Below are 14,432 nucleotides of genomic sequence, written 5' to 3'. Positions count from 1 at the left end.
AATTTCTGGGCTGTTTTTGACCCAGTTTTTGGCCCAGAAAACACAGATTAAAGGCTATAAAGTGGGAGAATCCATTAATTTATTATCATGCTTTTCATAATTCATAATTTTTAGTTTAGATGTAGTTTTTAGAGAGAGAGGTTCTCTCCTCTCTCTTAGGATTAGGATTAGGATTTTTAGAAATTAGGATTTCAACTTCTTCATCACAGGTTCAATGTTCCTTTAATTTATGTTTCTCTTTTACTTTTATTTACTCTAATACTTTTATTTATGTTTGATTTATGTTGCCCAATTGGCTTATGAATATTTTCCATGTTAGATTTGACTGCTTTGAATGAATGTTATTTGAGGTATTCCAGATATTTATGATTCTTATTTAGCTTTTTATATTATTGGCTAATTGATTAACTGGAAGCTCTTGAGTTATCAACTATTCATGATTGATCGTTATGTCGGCTAATTAACTGGAATTTCACTAACTCTAGTCTTTCCTTAGGAGTTGGCTAGGACTTGGGAAATCTAACCAATTGGTTCACTTGACTTTCCTTTGCTTACGCAAAGGTTAACTAAGTGGGATTAACTTCCATTCTCATAGGAGTAACTGGGATAGGACTTTCGAATTTTCATATCTTGCCAAGAGTTTATTTTATAGTTAATTATTTTATTTTATTTGTCATTTAATTTACTTGTTCCTCACTTTCAAAACCCCAATTTACAAAACCCATAACCAATAATAAGAACATACCTCCCTGCAATTCCTTGAGAAGACGACCCGATGTTTGAATACTCGGTTATCAATTTTAAAAGGGTTTGTTACTTGTGACAACCAAAACGTTTGTAAGAAAGGTTGATTTCTTGGTTTAGTAACTATACTTACAACGAGAGTTTACTATAACTTCTAAACCATCAATCTTCAGTTCTTCAAAATGGCGCCATTGCCGGGGAATCGCAAACGTGTGCCTTATTATTGGTTATTGTAAATATTTTTCAAAAAAAAATTTTTAGATTTTTATTTTAAAATTTTTTATCTTTTTCAAAATCTTATCTTATCCTTTTTCAAAAATCGTATCTTTTTCAAAATATTTTCTTTTTGTTAGTTTTTGTTTTTATTTTCTTCTACTACTATGAACTCTCACCCCTTTGGCTATGAGTCTGGTTACAACTATGTTGCAGGAAGAGGAGATTATAATGAGAACATGCATCAAGGTTGGAACAATTAAAGATGGAAGGAGCCACAAGGATTTAATCAACCTTCATGGCAACAACCACCTCCAATGGACTATCAACAACCGTTCTGTGATGCATATCAAGGCAATGGCTATGGTGAGCACTCTTTTGATTATCAACAACCACCACCATACGCCTATGAACCCCCTCCTCAACATAATTTTGGACCACCATACTCACGAGCCCCTTATCACCAAACACCCTCATACGATCCTAACCCGTACCCACCATACCAACCACCTTATGAGCCAAATGAACCATACACAGAACCACCACCTCAATATACACCATCTCTTTATCATTATCAAGATGAACCACCTTCCTACCAAGAACCCTTTCTCCCAACAAATGAACCCCCCTATCCACCCCAAACCTCCTTGGAGAAAGCAATTGCTGATCTAAACTCTACTATACAAGCTCTCGCCGCCCAAATCGGACCACCAAATACCTTCAACAATCAACCCTCAAGCTCTAATGCACTTTCTTTTCAACCACAGAATGATCTCTCCACCCCATCACCACCATCCATGGAAGAGCATCCACATCCATCAATCCAAGAGCAACATGATCCCAATAATGCTATTGACATGGAACAAGAGAGAATGGATCATCTTTGCGAATCCATACTTCATAAGGAGCTAGAGGAGGCCTTAAAGGTGAAGGTAGTAGAGACCCTTGAAGTTGACAGTGCGGCTGAAGAACTAGTGAAGGAAGACAACAAGGAGGATTTTGTACTTGAAGGTGAAGAAATAGTTGACCAGGAAATCATCAAGGATGAATACAATTTCATACTTAAACACCTGGATCAAATGATGAATCGATTACCTTTTCGACGTTCGGACATTCAAGGAATCCCCATGGCTTTATGTGGACAATCTAATGAAGAACGTAGCATGAAGGAGACATTAGAAACTCCGGTGGACAGTAAGGAGCATGAATTTGTACTGGAACAAGTGGAGGAAGCCAGAATTATTGAAGAAGAAGAAATGGTTGAAGACTTAGGAGATGCTGAACCTCCATTGGAAAGTTCATTCATAAAGCCTCCTTCCAAGGAGTTTGAATTTAATGTTGAGGAGGGTGTACAACCTCCAAGGCATGTCATGGTTGAAGACTTGGAAGAGGTTGATCAAGAGATGGAGACTAAAGAAGAAGAAGCACAACCTCCCATGCCCTTGGTAAACAATGAATAAGAGATTGAATTGGAAGAAAGCTACCAAGAGGAAGAGGTTGCAATTGAAGAAGCTTACAAAGAGGTGGAAGTTGTCAGACAAGAGCACAAGGGAGTGGAGCTTGCAAATTCATTAGAAATATCTCTCCCAAGACCATTACCGTCCAACACAACGTTCAAGTGGGTAAAATTCCTATCCTTATCCTTTACTTTCCCACTTGAATATGGGCTACTGGAGACGGATGATCAACTTAGAACTCTCTGTGGCATCAAGAGTAAGAGGAAGATGGTTAGTGGTAAGTATTGTCCTGCAAGGTTCAACATGGTTATGTGCTCAAAGTTTAAATGTAAAGGTTGGTGTAGAGCTCAGTTGAATGGGTCTAGGAAGTTATTTGGTAGCTCCCCTGAGGATTCTAGAAACTTATTTGACAGCTCCCCTGAGGATTCAGATTGTTTGCTACCCGAATAGAATCATGATGATCAACAAGAAGACGGGTGCACAAGCAAAGTTTGCAATCCCGGAGGATATTGGATTTGCAAGCATTGGTGGAGATTTCTGGATCAGTACAAGCATAAGCCACCATGATAGGAAGCTCATCAAATGTCCAACTTAAGGACTTTAATTAAAAGTGCTAGGTGGGAGACAACCCACCATGGTATGATCATTCTTTCTCCATTCTACTTTATTTTTGAATTTTGTTTGAACCTGGAATTTTCACATGACATTCATTGCATTTTGCATTCTGCATACTGCATAAAAAAAATCGAACGCAACGCGACCGCGTCGATGACGCGTCCGCGTCATATGTGTGTTGGGAAGAAAATAATATGAACAGAGAGTCACGCGAAAGCGCGGCTGGAGGCATGCCTTTGGCACAAATTGATCTACGCGACCACGTCGATGATGCGTCCACATCATCTGGGAAAAACGCCTCCCACGCTGGTGCACGAAATTGTGATCACTACAACTTCGCACAACTAACCAGCAAGTGCACTGGGTCGTCCAAGTAATACCTTACGTGAGTAAGGGTCGATCCCACGGAGATTGTTGGTATGAAGCAAGCTATGGTCACCTTGTAAATCTTAGTCAGGCAGACTCAAATGGGTATAGGTGATGAATGAATAAAACATAGAGATAAAGATAGAGATACTTATGCATATCATTGGTAAGAGCTTCAGATAAGCATATGAAGATGCCTTCCCTTCCGTCTCTCTGCTTTCCTACTGTCTTCATCCAATCCTTCTTACTCCTTTCCATGGCAAGCTTATGCAAGGGTTTCACCGTTGTCAGTGGCTACCTCCCATCCTCTCAGTGAAAATGTTCCTATGCTCTGTCACAGCATATGGCTAATCAGCTGTCGGTTCTCGGTCAGGCCGGAATAGAATCCAGTGATTCTTTTGCGTCTGTCACTAACGCCCCGCCTGCTAGGAGTTTGAAGCATGTCACAGTCATTCAATCATTGAATCCTACTCAGAATACCACAGACAAGGTTAGACCTTCCGGATTCTCTTGAATGCCGCCATCAGTTCTCGCCTATACCACGAAGACTCTAATCTCACGGAATGGCAGGCTCGTTTGTCAGGCGAGCACTCGGTTGTCAGGCAATCAACCATGCATCGTGTATCAGGAATCCAAGAGATAAACACTAGAGCCTCATATGCTTGTAGAACAAGAGTGGTTGTCAGTCACTTTGTTCATAAGTGAGAATGATGATGAGTGTCACGGATCATCACATTCATCAAGTTGAAGAACAAGTGATATCTTGGACAAAGAACAAGCGGAATTGAATAGAAGAACAATAGTAATTGCATTAATACTCGAGGTACAGCAGAGCTCCACACCTTAATCTATGGTGTGTAGAAACTCCACCGTTGAAAATACATAAGAACAAGGTCTAGGCATGGCCGAATGGCCAGCCTCCCAAATGATCTAAGATAGCATGAAACTCAAAGATAGCTACCCTGATGTCTAATACAATAGTAAAAGGTCCTACTTATAGAAAACTAGTAGCCTAAGGTGTACAAAGATGAGTAAATGACATAAAAATCCACTTCCGAGCCCACTTGGTGTGTGCTTGGGCTGAGCAATGAAGCATTTTCGTGTAGAGACTCTTCTTGGAGTTAAACGCCAGCTTTGGTGCCAGTTTGGGCGTTTAACTCCCATTTTGGTGCCAGTTCCGGCGTTTAACGCTGGAATTCCTGAGGGTGACTTTGAACGCCGGTTTGGGCCATCAAATCTTGGGCAAAGTATGGACTATCATATATTGCTGGAAAGCCCAGGATGTCTACTTTCCAACGCCGTTGAGAGCGCGCCAATTGGGCTTCTGTAGCTCCAGAAAATCCACTTCGAGTTCAGGGAGGTCAGAATCCAACAGCATCTGCAGTCCTTTTCAGTCTCTGAATCAGATTTTTGCTCAGGTCCCTCAATTTCAGCCAGAAAATACCTGAAATCACAGAAAAATACACAAACTCATAGTAAAGTCCAGAAAAGTGAATTTTAACTAAAAACTAATAAAAATATACTAAAAACTAACTAGATCATACTAAAAACATACTAAAAACAATGCCAAAAAGCGTATAAATTATCCGCTCATCACAACACCAAACTTAAATTGTTGCTTGTCCTTAAGCAACTGAAAATCAAATAAGATAAAAAGAAGAGAATATACTATAGACTCCAAATTATCAATGGAACTTAGCTCCAAATTAGATGAGCGGGACTAGTAGCTTTTTGCCTCCGAACAGTTTTGGCATCTCACTCTATCCTTTGAAATTCAGAATGATTGGCTTCTTTAGGAACTCAGAATCCAGATAGTGTTATTGATTCTCCTAGTTAAGTATGATGATTCTTGAACACAGCTACTTATTGAGTCTTGGCCGTGGCCCAAAGCACTCTGTCTTCCAGTATTACCACCGGATACATACATGCCACAGACACATAATTGGGTGAACCTTTTCAGATTGTGACTCAGCTTTGCTAGAGTCCCCAATTAGAGGTGTCCAGGGTTCTTAAGCACACTCTTTTTGCCTTGGATCACACTTTATTTCTTTCTTTTTCTTTCTTTTTCTCTCTTTTTCTCTTTTTCCTTCTTTTTTTTCGTTTTTTTTTTGTATTCACTGCTTTTTCTTGCTTCAAGAATCATTTTTATGATTTTTCAGATCCTCAGTAACATGTCTCCTTTTTCATCATTCTTTCAAGAGCCAACAATTTTAACATTCATGAACAACAAATTCAAAAGACATATGCACTGTTCAAGCATACATTCAGAAAACAAAAAGTATTGTCACCACATCAAACTAATTAAGCTAGTTTTAAAGATGAATTTGAAATCCTGTACTTCTTGTTCTTTTGTGATAAAAACAGTTTTCTTTTAAGAAAGGTGATGGATTCATAGGACATTCATAACTTTAAGGCATAGACACTAAGACACTAATGATCATAAGACACAAACATAGACAAACATAAGCATGAAAATTTCGAAAAAACAAAAGAGCAAGGAAATTAAAGAACGGGTCCACCTTAGTGATAGCGGCTTGTTCTTCCTCTTGAAGATCCTATGGGGTGCTTGAGCTCCTCAATGTCTCTTCCTTGTCTTTGTTGCTCCTCTCTCATGATGAGAGGGGTCTCTTGTTTGCTCCATCCTTTTCTTAGTGATGGGCTTGAGGTCATGCCTTCTCAGTTGAACCGGCTTCCCTCTTGAATTTCTCTTCCATTGGGCGTCCTCTTCACAGATATCTATGAGGACTTGGTCCAACTTTTTGATCAAAGTTGACCCTTCTTCATGGCCACAACTTCATAGAAGTGGTCTTGATGCACCCTTGAGATGAATCTCTCCATCTCTCATGACTCGGAGGTAGAAGCTTTTGCCTTCCCTTTCCTCTTTCTAGAGGTTTCTCCGGCCTTGGATGCCATAAATGGTTATGGAAAAACAAAAAGCAATGCTTTTACCACATCAAACTTAGAAGGTTTGCTCGTCCTCGAGCAAAAAAAGAAAGAAGAGAGTAGAAGAAGAAGAAATGAGGAAGAAGGGAGTGGCTTTGTGTTCGGCCAAAGAGGGTGGGTTTGGGAGGGAAAGTGGTTTGAATTTGAATGGTGAGGGAGGTGGGGTTTTATGAAGGATGGATGTGAGTGGTGAGGAGAAAGATGGGATTTGATAGGTGAATGGTTTTTGGGGAAGAGGAGTTGAGGTGATTGGTGAATGGGTGAAGAAGAGAGATAGAGTGGTGGGGTTGGTGGGGATCCTGTGGGGTCCACAGATCCTGTGGTGTCAAGAAAAAGTCATCCCTGCACCAAATGGCATTCAAAATCACGTTTTGAACCATTTCTGGCGTTAAACGCCGGGCTGATGCCCATTCCTAGCGTTTAACGCCAGGTTCTTGCCCTTTTCTGGCGTTTAACGCCAGTCTGGTGCCCCTTTCTGGCGTTAAACGCCCAGAATGGTGCCAGACTGGGCGTTAAACGCCCAACTGCTAGCCTCACTGGCGTTTAAACGCCAGTGGGTTCTTCCTCCAGGGTGTGCTGTTTTTCTTCCTGTTTTTCATTCTGTTTTTGTTTTTTCAATTGATTTTGTGTCTTCTTATGATCATCAACCTACAAAATAACAAAAAATAACAAAAGAAAATAGATAAAACATAACATTGGGTTGCCTCCCAACAAGCGCTTCTTTAATGTCAGTAGCTTGACAGAGGGCTCTCATGGAGCCTCACAGATATTCAGAGCAATGTTGGAACCTCCCAACACCAAACTTAGAGTTTGAATGTGGGGGTTCAACACCAAACTTAGAGTTTGGTTGTGGCCTCCCAACACCAAACTTAGAGTTTGACTGTGGGGGCTCTGCTTGACTCTGATTTGAGAGAAGCTCTTCATGCTTCCTCTCCATGGTGACAGAGGGATATCCTTGAGCCTTAAACACAAAGGATTCTTCATTCACTTGAATGATCAGTTCACCTCCATCAACATCAATCACAGCCTTTGCTGTGGCTAGGAAGGGTCTGCCAAGGATGATAGATTCATCCATGCACTTCCCAGTCTCTAGGACTATGAAATCAGTAGGGATGTAATGGTCCTCAATCTTCACCAGAACATCCTCTACAAGTCCATGAGCTTGTTTTCTTGAGTTGTCTGCCATCTCTAGTGAGATTCTTGCAGCTTGTACCTCAAAGATCCTTAGCTTCTCCATTACAGAGAGAGGCATGAGGTTTACACTTGACCCTAAGTCACACAGAGCCTTCTTGAAGGTCATGGTGCCTATGGTACAAGGTACTGAAAACTTCCCAGGATCTTGTCTCTTTTGAGGTAATTTCTGCCTAGACAAGTCATCCAGTTCTTTGGTGAGCAAAGGAGGTTCATCCTCCCAAGTCTCATTTCCAAATAACTTGTCATTTAGCTTCATGATTGCTCCTAGGTATTTAGCAACTTGCTCTTCAGTGACATACTCATCCTCTTCAGAGGAGGAATACTCATCAGAGCTCATGAAAGGCAGAAGTAAGTCCAATGGAATCTCTATGGTCTCATTTTGAGCCTCAGATTCCCATGGTTCCTCATTAGGGAACTCATTGGAGGTTGGTGCACGCCCATTGAGGTCTTCCTCAGTGGCATTCTCTTCCTCTCCTTCCTCTCCAAATTCGGCCATGTTGATGACCTTGCACTCTCCTTTTGGATTTTCTTCTGTATTGCTTGGAAGAGTACTTGGAGGGAGTTCAGTAATTTTCTTACTCAGCTGTCCCACTTGTGCCTCCAAATTTCTAATGGAGGATCTTGTTTCAGTCATGAAACTTTGAGTGGTTTTGATTAGATCAGAGACCATGGTTGCTAAGTCAGAGGGGTTCTACTTAGAATTCTCTGTCTGTTGCTGAGAAGATGATGGAAAAGGTTTGCCATTGCTAAACCTGTTTCTTCCACCATTGTTGTTGTTGAAACCTTGTTGAGGTTTCTCTTGATTCTTCCATGAGAAATTTGGGTGATTTCTCCATGAAGAATTATAGGTGTTTCCATAGGGTTCTCCTAGGTAATTCACCTCTTCCATTGAAGGGTTCTCAGGATCATAAGCTTCTTCTTCAGATGAAGCATCCTTAGTACTGCTTGGTGCATTTTGCATTCCAGACAGACTTTGAGAAATCAAATTGACTTGTTGAGTCAATATCTTATTCTGAGCCAGTATGGCATTCAGAGCATCAATCTCAAGAACTCCTTTCTTCTGACTTGTCCCATTGTTCACAGGATTCCTTTCAGAAGTGTACATGAATTGGTTATTTGCAACCATTTCAATGAGTTCTTGAGCCTCTGTAGGTGTCTTCTTCAGATGAAGAGATCCTCCAGCAGAGCTATCCAAAGACATCTTGGATAGTTCAGAGAGACCATCATAGAAAATACCTATGATGCTCCATTCAGAAAGCATGTCTGAAGGACATTTTCTGATTAATTGTTTGTATCTTTCCCAAGCTTCATAGAGGGATTCTCCATCCTTCTGTCTGAAGGTTTGGACTTCCACTCTAAGCTTACTCAATTTTTAAGGTGGAAAGAACTTTGCCAAGAAGGCATTGACTAGCTTTTCCCAAGAGTCCAGGCTTTCTTTAGGTTGAGAGTCCAACCATATTCTAGCTCTGTCTCTTACAGCAAAAGGGAATAGCATCAGTCTGTAGACCTCAGGGTCAACCCCATTAGTCTTGACTGTGTCACAGATTTGCAAGAACTCAGCTAAAAACTGATGAGGATCTTCCAATGGAAGTCCATGGAACTTGCAATTCTGTTGCATTAGAGAAACTAATTGAGGCTTAAGCTCAAAGTTGTTTGCTCCAATGGCAGGGATAGAGATGCTTCTCCCATAGAAGTCGGGAGTAGGTGCAGTAAAGTCACCCAGCACCTTCCTTGCATTGTTGGCATTGTTGTTGTTTTCGGCTGCCATATCTTCTTCTCCTTTGAAGAATTCGGTTAGGTCCTCTACAGAGAGTTGTGCCTTAGCTTCTCTTAGCTTTCGCTTCAAGGTCCTCTCAGGTTCAGGGTCAGCTTCAACAAGAATGCCTTTGTCTTTGTTCCTGCTCATATGAAAGAGAAAAGAATAAGAGAATGTGGAATCCTCTATGTCACAGTATAGAGATTCCTTGAGGTGTCAGAGGAAACGAAAAACAGAAGAAAGAGGTAGAAGAATTCAAACTTGATCAGATAGAGTTCGAATTGTGCATTAAGAAGGAGTGATACTCCATAAATAGAAGGATGTGAGAAGAGGGGAAGGAAATTTTCGAAAATTAAGTGAAAAAGTTTGAAAATATTTTGAAAAACTTTAATTGATTTTCGAAAATCAAGAGTGAAAGAAAAAATATCAAGTAATTTTCGAAAAGATTTTGAGATTAGAAGTTAAAAAGATATAGTTGAAAACTATTTGAAAAAGATGTGCTCGAAAAGATATGATTGAAAAGATATGATTTGAAAACAATTTTAAAAGATATGATTTGAAAACAATTTTTAAAAGATATGATTTTAAAAAAATTTACTGACTTGCCTAACAAGAAAAGATATGATTCAAACATTAAACCTTTCTCAACAGAAAAGGCAATAAACTTGAGATGTTCAATCAAATCATTAATTGTTAGTAAGTATCTTTGAAAAAGGAAAGAAATTGATTTTGAAAACATTTGATTGAAAAGATTTGATTTGAAAAAGATTTGATTTTGAAAAACTTTGAAAACTTTGAAAAAAAAATTTGATTTGAAAACAAAATCTTCCCCCTTTTGCCATCCTGGCGTTAAACGCCCAGAATGGTATCCATTCTGGCGTTTAACACCCAAAATGCTACCTTTTTGGGCGTTAAACGCCCAACCAGGTACCCTGGCTGGCGTTTAAACGCCAGTCTGTCCTTCTTCACTGGGCGTTTTGAACGCCCAGCTTTTTCTGTGTAATTCCTCTGCTGCATGTTCTGAATCTTCAGTTCCCTGTACTATTGACTTGAAAATAGAACCAAGATCAAATAAACAAGGCATGCAAGACACCAAACTTAAGATTAGACACTAGACTCAAACAAGAAACATAAAATCTTTTTGGTTTTTTATGATTTTGTAATTTTTTTGTGCTTTTTCGAAAATTATATGAAAATAGAAAATGAAGGTTTCAGAATTCTCAATTTGAATTCCAGGAATCATTGCAATGCTAGTCTAAGACTTCGGTCCAGGAATTAGACATGGCTTCACAGCCAGCCAAGCTTTCAAAGAAAGCTTCGGTCCAAAACACTAGACATGGCCAATGGCCAGCCAAGCCTTAGCAGATCATTGCTCCAATGGCAAGATTGATGGAAATCAACAAGCTATTGTGATGATCAGTTGAAACCTCGGTCCAATAAGATTAGACATGGCTTCTCAGCCAGCCAAATTTCAGCAGATCATCATGAAACTCTAGAATTCATTCTTAAGAACTCTGAAGAAAAATACCTAATCTAAGCAACAAGATGAACCGTCAGTTGTCCATACACAAGAACAATCCCCGGCAACGGCGCCAAAAACTTGGTGCACGAAATTGTGATCACTACAACTTCGCACAACTAACCAGCAAGTGCACTGGGTCGTCCAAGTAATACCTTACGTGAGTAAGGGTCGATCCCACGGAGATTGTTGGTATGAAGCAAGCTATGGTCACCTTGTAAATCTTAGTCAGGCAGACTCAAATGGGTATAGGTGATGAATGAATAAAACATAGAGATAAAGATAGAGATACTTATGCATATCATTTGTAAGAGCTTCAGATAAGCGTATGAAGATGCCTTCCCTTCCGTCTCTCTGCTTTCCTACTGTCTTCATCCAATCCTTCTTACTCCTTTCCATGGCAAGCTTATGCAAGGGTTTCACCGTTGTCAGTGGCTACCTCCCATCCTCTCAGTGAAAATATTCCTATGCTCTGTCACAGCATATGGCTAATCAGCTGTCGGTTCTCGGTCAGGCCGGAATAGAATCCAGTGATTCTTTTACGTCTGTCACTAACGCCCCGCCTGCTAGGAGTTTGAAGCACGTCACAGTCATTCAATCATTGAATCCTACTCAGAATACCACAGACAAGGTTAGACCTTCCGGATTCTCTTGAATGCCGCCATCAGTTCTCGCCTATACCACGAAGACTCTGATCTCACGGAATGGCTGGCTCATTTGTCAGGCGAGCACTCGGTTGTCAGGTGATCAACCATGCATCGTGTATCAGGAATCCAAGAGATAAACACTAGAGCCTCATATGCTTGTAGAACAAGAGTGGTTGTCAGTCACTTTGTTCATAAGTGAGAATGATGATGAGTGTCACAGATCATCACATTCATCAAGTTGAAGAACAAGTGATATCTTGGACAAAGAACAAGCGGAATTGAATAGAAGAACAATAGTAATTGCATTAATACTCGAGGTACAGCAGAGCTCCACACCTTAATCTATGGTGTGTAGAAACTCCACCGTTGAAAATACATAAGAACAAGGTCTAGGCATGGCCGAATGGCCAGCCTCCCAAATGATCTAAGATAGCATGAAACTCAAAGATAGCTACCCAGATGTCTAATACAATAGTAAAAGGTCCTACTTATAGAAAACTAGTAGCCTAAGGTGTACAAAGATGAGTAAATGACATAAAAATCCACTTCCGGGCCCACTTGGTGTGTGCTTGGGCTGAGCAATGAAGCATTTTCGTGTAGAGACTCTTCTTGGAGTTAAACGCCAGCTTTGGTGCCAGTTTGGGCGTTTAACTCCCATTTTGGTGCCAGTTCCGGAGTTTAACGCTGGAATTCCTGAGGGTGACTTTGAACGCCGGTTTGGGCCATTAAATCTTGGGCAAAGTATGGACTATCATATATTGCTGGAAAGCCCAGGATGTCTACTTTCCAACGCCGTTGAGAGCGCGCCAATTGGGCTTCTGTAGCTCCAGAAAATCTACTTCGAGTGCAGGGAGGTCAGAATCCAACAGCATCTGCAGTCCTTTTCAGTCTCTGAATCAGATTTTTGCTCAGGTCCCTCAATTTCAGCCAGAAAATACCTGAAATCACAGAAAAACACACAAACTCATAGTAAAGTCCAGAAAAGTGAATTTTAACTAAAAACTAATAAAAATATACTAAAAACTAACTAGATCATACTAAAAACATACTAAAAACAATGCCAAAAAGCGTATAAATTATCCGCTCATCACACGCGTCTGCGTCACCCACACGAACGCGTGCCTCAAAATCGACGTAAAAAGGGTGTATGGCCGAAAGTTGAGCTAGAATTGGGCTGGACTCGTGCTAGAAGCACAAGTCTTGCCACGTGTACGCGTGCCCCACGCGTCCGCGCTGTTTTCAAATTTAGGCTATCTACGCGATCGCGTCACCCAAAGATTTGGCAATATGAATTTCAAACAGAGAGTCACGCGATCGCGAGGCTGCCCTCGCGCTAATAGCATAAATCGATCCACGCGACCGCGTGGATGACGCGTCTACGTCATTTCATAGAAGCGCTATCCGCACGAACGCGTCGCTCATGCGCCCGCGTCACAAGCGGCGCACAGCTTATCCAGAGCAGCTAATTCTCTTATCCTTTCTTCCCCATATATAAATCTTTTCTTTCCCTTCCTATTTCTTTCTTCCTCCCTTCTTCCTTTCTCTTTCTTCATCCCTTTAACTTCTCATCCTTCTTCACTCTCATTCTATTTTCCTTATTTCCATTGGTTTTAAATGCTCTTATTCAACTGTTGTATCTTTTCTGGTATTATTTTGGTGCGCAGTGACTTGTTTTACGCTGTTTGGTAATATTTTTTTTTAAGTCAATGCTAATCCTTTATGATATTTGTATTAATTTTGCATTGACATGAATTTATATTGTCTTGCACTCTCTTCCCCTTGTTGCACCTTTTGCACCACTGGTATGCCATGTGCTTCTATTATTTTCTCATTTGCATGTCGTAGCTACCATGTAATTGGGACCCTCATTATTTGGCATTAACCTACCCAGATTTTTTTTATTTTTTTATTTTTATTTCTGGGTTACTTTTCTTCTTTTTCCTCTTCTTTCAGGATGGCCACCGAATAAGGAAAGGAAAAGAACTTCTATATGGGCGACAAACAAGTCCATCTGCACAAACCTTGGAGAAAAGCGCCAGTTGGAACAGCCTGTTGGTGCACGAAATTGCAATAACACTTTTGCAATCCCGCACAACTAACTAGCAAGTGCACTGGGTCGTCCAAGTAATACCTTGCGTGAGCAAGGGTCGATCCCACGGAGATTGTCGGCTTGAAGCAAGCTATGGTTATCTTGTAAATCTTAGTCAGGATATCAGAAATTATCAGGATTGATTGTAAGAAGCAAAAGAACATGTAATGGTTACTTGTACTGCAGTAATGGAGAATGGGTTGAGGTTTGGAGATGCTCCATCTTCCGAATCTCTGCTTTCCTACTATCTTCTTCATCAAACACGCATGTCTCCTTCCATGGCAAGCTCGTGTAGGGTCTCACTGTTGTCAGCAGCTACCTCCCATCCGCGCAGTGAAAGCTAATGCACACACTCTGTCACAGTGCTGCCAATCACCGGTTTCGTTCCCTCCCCTACCGGAATAGAATCACTCTTTTGCGTCTGTCACTAATGCCCAGTAGGTTACAGGTTTGAAGCACGTCACAGTCATTCAATCATTGAATCCTACTCAGAATACCACAGACAAGGTTTAGACCTTCCGGATTCTCTTGAATGCTGCCATCAGGTCCTGCCTATACCACGAAGATTCCGATTAAAGAACCCAAGAGATAACTACTCAATCTAAGCTAGAACAGAGGTGGTTGTCAGGCACGTGTTCATGGTTGAGAATGATGATGATTGTCACGGATCATCACATTCATCCGGATTAAGAACAAGTGTTATCTTAGAATGGAAGCAAGCATGATTGAATAAGAAACAGTAGTAATTGCATTAATCCATCAAGACACAGCAGAGCTCCTCACCCCCAACCATGGGGTTTAGAGGCTCATACTGTGGAAAGAACGTGTACAAAATGTTATGAGGTCATAAGGTTCTGATTACAATGTAAAAAGGTCCTATATGTAGTAA

At 40.7% G+C, this 14,432-nt stretch overlaps 1 non-coding gene across 1 annotated transcript; it reads left to right on the top strand.

Moving 5' to 3' along the window:
* Positions 1-8,787: 8,787 nt before the first annotated feature.
* LOC130971184 (small nucleolar RNA R71) lies at positions 8,788-8,895 on the top strand. The gene has a single exon (XR_009082418.1). It is a non-coding gene; the product is annotated as a small nucleolar RNA R71 (small nucleolar RNA).
* The last annotated feature ends 5,537 nt before the right edge of the window (positions 8,896-14,432 follow it).

The sequence above is a fragment of the Arachis stenosperma genome, chromosome 3 (assembly GCF_014773155.1).
Source record: "Arachis stenosperma cultivar V10309 chromosome 3, arast.V10309.gnm1.PFL2, whole genome shotgun sequence".
NCBI lineage: Eukaryota > Viridiplantae > Streptophyta > Magnoliopsida > Fabales > Fabaceae > Arachis > Arachis stenosperma.
Note: the sequence above shows the minus strand (reverse complement) of the source record. Positions and strands in the feature narration are given on the sequence as shown.